The sequence below is a fragment of the Grus americana genome, chromosome 18, assembly GCF_028858705.1.
Source record: "Grus americana isolate bGruAme1 chromosome 18, bGruAme1.mat, whole genome shotgun sequence".
NCBI lineage: Eukaryota > Metazoa > Chordata > Aves > Gruiformes > Gruidae > Grus > Grus americana.
In genome coordinates, this window is record NC_072869.1 from 13664099 (window position 1) to 13670464 (window position 6366).

Here is a 6366-nt window from a genome sequence, read left to right on the forward strand (position 1 = left end):
AAGGAGGCTGTGGCCCATGGGAAGCCCACACTGGAGCAAGTTCCTGGCCGGACCGGTGGACCCGTGAAGAGGGGAGCCTACGCCAGGGCAGGTTTGCTGGCAGGACTTGTGACCCCGTGGGGGACCCCACGCTGGAGCAGTTTGCTCCTGAAGGTCTGCACCCCGTGAGAGGGACTCCATGCTGGAGCAGGGGAACGATGAGAGGAGTCCTCCCCCTGAGGATGAAGAAGCGGCAGAAACAACATGCAAGGAACTGACCGTAACCCCCATTCCCTGTCCCCCTGTGCCGCTGAGGGGAGGAGGTTGAAGCCGGGAGTGAAGTCGAGCCTGGGAAGATGGGAGGGGTGGGGGGAGGTGTTTTAAGAGTTGATTTCATTTCTCATTCCTCTACTCTGTTTTGCCTAGTAATAAATCAGATGAATTCCCTCTCTAAGTTTGGTCTGTTTTGCTCGTGACAACAATTAGTGAGTGATCTCTCCCTGTCCTTATCTCAACCCACAAGCGTTTCGTTATGCCTTTTCTCCCCTGTTTAGTGAATGAGGGGAGTGAGAGAGCGGCTCTGGTGGGCACCTGGCCTCCAGCCGGGGTCAACCCACCACATCATCTGATGCTCATCTGCTCATCTCCATCTTTGACATCTATAAACATAGTCCAATTTACTTTTGGCTGCCCAGTTTGCTTTTTAAAACTTGAATGTAATGTTTAATCTATTTTCCTTGGTAGTAATCATTGAGATTACTTCCCGAAATCCTCAGTCTGTGACTCAAGGAGCAGAGATGGACAAAATTAAAAAAAAAAAAAAGTAAAAATCAGTGAAATATTTTGCCTTTTGGTTGAAAGCTGCAGAAAGCAAAAAAAAAAAAACCAAAAACCACCACACACACACAAAAACCACCAAACCACAACACCCACCCCACCCCACCCCCCCCGCAAAACCAAAACCCACCAAAACCCACTAGAATTTTGGATAAGATTACCTAAGAATGTTTCAGACTATTGTTTCCATAAGTTCTAGTTCCATTTTTCCAGCTAAATTACTCTTCAATATTTTATTGTCTCTATTGTCTTTGTGTGTTCTCCCAGCTGAAAACACTAATGAAGATACTGATTAATTCCCTGCTAAGCAAGTTTTTGTTGTGGACATCAAGTGCTTTTACCCAGGACTGTTAATAGCCAGCCAGTCTCTGTGGAGAGGCTGCTAATATAGAAATCTACTCTTGGAAGACTTACACAGCACTGTGCTTATATAATGGGTTGTAAGTTCTGCAAACTTCTGATGTACATCCAAGTTATTCATGAAACCATGCTGTTCTGGAATGATTTTACCAATACACTTTCAAGTAAATATGCTACATTTTTCATCTTGATTCCCTTCCTTTGTATGTTTTGTTTAGTCAAAATGTCAAATGTTAGCAACATTTTTCAATAGTCTATAGCTCTTTCTTTCAATGAAGAAGGTGTTCAACTGACTACTAAAATATATAAAAAGAATAATCCCTTTTCATATATTCTTATTCAGGTGAAGGTAGATAACAACTGACAAATTTAAAAATACAAATGTTAACATGTTTCTTTTTATTTCCTCAGTATGTCAAATTTAATATCAGCAAGGGGATTCCTCTAGAACAGGAAATGAACTGTGAGATGTCACTGAGATGGGGCTATAAGCTGTCATCTGTGAGACCAAGATGACCAGATTTGCAAGGACTAATGAAGGTTCTCCTAAACAACTAAGCAATGAGATTTTCCTCTAGTATGCTTGAAGTGAATGGATATATATGCTGCTTGCACATCTTTTCAGTCTTCCTGGTCTGTTGGAGCTTATAGGGAACTGATGATCGCTGAGCTTCTGACTTTGCCATCTATGCCAACCACACAACATTGAATAAAATAAATCTGGACCAGTGAATTTCGTTTTGCATTCCAGCTATTTAATTATGCTGTTTCTTTGTTCTGACATTGAAACCATCATTATTTAAATCTCATTCCATAAGGAAGTACTTGTAGCTTAAGAGGGAGTCAGAGATCAATGGGTCTTTGAGTTCATCAGATAGTTGAAAGTTTCCTCCAAGACAAGAGACTGATTTTCTCTCAAGCTCTTAGCTAAGCTGTCTCTAAATTATCACCTGCTTTTGGAAGAAATAGAGCTCCCCATTCCTGCCAAGATGCTGGATGCATTGCAGGAGCGTGTTTACAGCATTGCCTACTGAAATGATGCAGTTTCCTTTATATGATACATCTTTGGGAACTATGGCTTGCCTTGCTACTGAGGTGGACAGAGGGTGCTGTTACCAGAACATCATTAAGATACTTTTAATTGCACTGAATTTTCTCTTTGAATTATAGCACAGACATAAGCGACTCAAATGTAAGACCATGTAAGACCATGATGTTATTTCCCTCAGAAACTATCCTTCTACATGGAAGGAGACTTGAGAGGGACAAAGAAAAGGGTTCAGTTATATGTCACCCTGGGAATGGGGGCAAAGAGCAGGGGACATTAATATCAGATAGAGGACACACAAAGGAATTAATTTCTCCAGCCATCCCCTGCTGAGTTTCCATTAAATCCTGGCAGCAGCAGGAATCAGCTACTTCTTTTCTCAGCTGTTGCTGTAACCTGAAAAGAGCCCCGAAAGGCTCACTTGAAGGTCATATTGAGAAGATAGGTCAGAGCTGCACTAGACCATGTGGCTTCTGGAAAAGGCAGCAGGACAGTTTCTTTTATGAGAAGCCTTCATATTTTCGATGAGTTCAGTACACAAACATTTTCCTCAACTTTCCTGGTAGAGCACAGATAATGATATTCTTCTCTCTGCAGGCTGAAAATCAACTGACATTGTGCCTGAATGCACATACACATCATCAAGTTTAAATTGTTATTACTCCCTCCAAATCCATTTCACTCAATGTGTAGAAATTGTGTGAGGCTCCATAAGCTAATCAAAAATTCTTCATCATTTGTACTGCACTTTGAATTTTTTGTATTGTCTTTGGAAAATGTAAAACAACCACAGTGGTGGAAATTATCTATATTTTGAATTTGACAACATAATTCAGTAAAAAGATAGTTCTGTATAGGTAGACTTTTAAGTAAAGATGAAGACTGAAAAAAAGTCCAGAGAATTTAGGGTATTTGAAAAGACAGAAAAAGCACTGTAACTCTATTTATAATAATACAGAGTGTCACCTGAGTTTAGGACTGTGAAATATATCGGCAAACAGCATGTTGCTCATGTACAGAAAAGTTGTAAATCAATGTGACAGTTAAGACCTGAATATCCATATATACTTACATATGGGTATTGTAGGACTATGGTATACAACACTTAAGGATCTAATATTTTCACTAATTTTTCAGAATTTTTATGAATATTGTTTCAATTATCTTCCCTGATATTCATAATATACTACACATAAAAGAAATGTACACAATACTATAATTTTTCCTTAGGTAAAATTGGTAATTGGGAATATCTTTCAAATACCTTTAATGCAATTCCTTCATAAAAGGACATATGGATATTTTCTGCTATATATCTGTGGAATAGTACACAGGGTACAGTTATACCCTCCTGGGAACACTGACCAAACCGGCTTGAACTTTACTAAAAAAACCTTGAATGATTTGCAGCTAGAGGAAATGTGATCTGACTACTGAGAGGATATTAGGGAGTGAGGAAGGAATTCTTCTTTCCCATGGCCTGCCTCACTTGTGTGAAGCTACCTTGGGGTTGGGACCAGTTCCATAGAAGGCTTTTGGTTTCTAAACCTTTTTGTGAACATACCTGATGCTACAATTGAAGCCCACCATCCTAAAAGCACTGCTGAGTGACTATTGCACCTGGAAACACCTCAACTCACTGGACACTTCCTTTTTAAACCAGATCTTCCCTCAGCTGACTGCATGCACAGAGCTGCCTGGCCACATGCCTCACTTCTGCATGTTACACAGCTGAGTCCACATCCTGTGCAACACAACTGCAAAAACCCGGAAGAGCTCTACTGAGAAGACTGGCTTTGTCATTGGCCACTGGAAATTCAAAGATTTTCAGTCTCCAAAGTCACACTCAGCTAAACTCTCCATACAGCCTCTGGAGATCCATGCACATCCTAAGGGCACTTTGTCCCAGGCTGACGGCACTGCCTAAGACAGGCTTGCTATGTACCACTGAGAACAGGACCCCCACAGAAAAGCAACAGCAGCTACTCAGAGAAGAATTCAGGGATATTGGTGGATGAAAAATTAGACATGACTCGGCAATGTGCACTAGCAGCTCAGAAAGCCAGTCATATCCTGGCCTGCATCAAAAGAAGTGCATCCATCAGGTCAAGGGAGGTGATTCTCCCTCTCTGCTCTCATGAGACCCCACCTCCCTTCAGCTCTAAGGTCCCCAGCACAAGACAGACATGAACTTATTGGAGCGGGTCCAGAGGAGGGCCACAAAAATGATCCAAGAATTGGAAGATCTCTCCTATGAGGAAAGGCTGAGAGAGCTGGGGTTGTTCAGCCTGGAGATGAGAAAGGTTCAAGGACACCTTCTTGTGACCTTTCAGTGCTTAAAGGGGGCCTAGAAGACAGACAGACAAAGACATTTTATCAATGCCTGTACTGACAGGCCAAGAAGCCATGGTTTTAAACTGAAAGAGGGTAGATTTCATAGAATCATAGAATGGTTTGGGTTGGAAGGGACCTTAAAGATCATCTAGTTCCAACCCCCCTGCCATAGGCAGGGACACCCTCCACTAGACCACATTGCCCAAAGCCTCATCCAACCTGGCCTTAAACACTTCCAGGGATGGGGCCTCCACAGTCTCTCTGGCCAGCCTGTTCCAATGCCTCACCACTCTCACAGTAAAGAATTTCTTTCTAACATCTAATCTAAATCGACCCTCCTTCAGCTTAAACCCATTACCCCTTGTCCCACCACTACACTCCCTGATAAACAGTCCCTCTCCAGCTTTCCTGTAGGCCCCCTTCAGATACTGGCAAGCCGCAATTAGATCTCCCCGGAGCCACCTTTTCTCCAGGCTGAACACCCCCAACTCTCTCAGCCTGTCCTCATAGGAGAGGTGCTCCAGCCCTCCGATCAGCTTCGTGGTCCTCCTCTGGACTCGCTCCAACAGCTCGATGTCCTTCTTGTCCTGGGGCCCCCAGAGCTGGACGCAGTACTGCAGGTGGGGTCTCACAGGAGCAGAGTAGAGGGGCAGGATCCCCTCCCTCAACCTGCTGGTCACACCTCTTTTGATGCAGCCCAGGACACAGTTGGCTTTCTGGGCTGCAAGCGCACACTGCCAACTCATGTTGAGCTTCCCATCAATCAATACCCCCCAGTCCTTCTCCTCAGGGCTGCTTTCAATCCATTCCTCGCCCAGCCTATAGTCATGCTTGGGATTGCGCCAACCCATGTGCAGGACCTTGCACTTGGCCTTGTTGGACTTCGTGCAGTTCGCACGGGCCCAGCTCTCCAGCCTGTCAAGGTCCCTCTGGATGGCATCCCTTCCCTCCAGCGTGTCGACCGCACCACACAGCTTGGTGTCGTCGGTAAACTTGCTGAGGGTGCACTCAATCCCACTGTCCAATGTCGCCGACAACGATGTTAAACAGTACCGGTTCCAGTACGGACCCCTGAGGGACGCCACTCGTCACCGTTCTCCACTTGGACATTGAGCTGCTGACCACAACTCTTTGAGTGTTAGATCTATTTTTAATAGATCTAAGGAAGAAATATTTTATGATGAGTGTGGCAAGGCACTGGAATAGGTTTTCCAGAGAAGTTGCAGATGGCCCACCATTGGAAATGTTCAGTGTCAGTTTAGATGGGGTTTTGAGCAACCTAATCCAGTGAAAGATATCCTTGCCCACAGCAGGGGTTTTGGACTAGATGATCTTTAAGGTCCCTTCCAACACAGGCCAGTCTATCATTCTACTCAATATTTAACCTGTTGCTGCCAGAGGATGCTGCCTTTACAATTCAGTTTTAATAGTTGGACTTGATGATCTTAAAGGTCTTTTCCAACCAAAACAATGCTATGATTCTGTGATATTACAGCTTCCTTGGTAATGGGAGACCAGAGCTCCCTTCCCAACCTGATGGGAGAAAACCTTCAGGTCTCATGTCCTGGGAGAGGTTTCAGCCACCCCTGCTCCTCCCATGGTCTTCTTAATCCCATGCTCTGATCTGCCAAGGCCCTGCCGTCCCCTCCTCAGCCAGGACCAATCACCCATTGGGCTGCTGAACACCATGTGGCATGCCGGTGCCTCAGTTTGGAACAGATTTGGGTTCCAGGCTGGGGCCCAGCCCCCCAAAATGTAGGTGCTGCAATGTCAGAGCCCTTCTTGGAGCAAGCTCTTCATGCACAGGC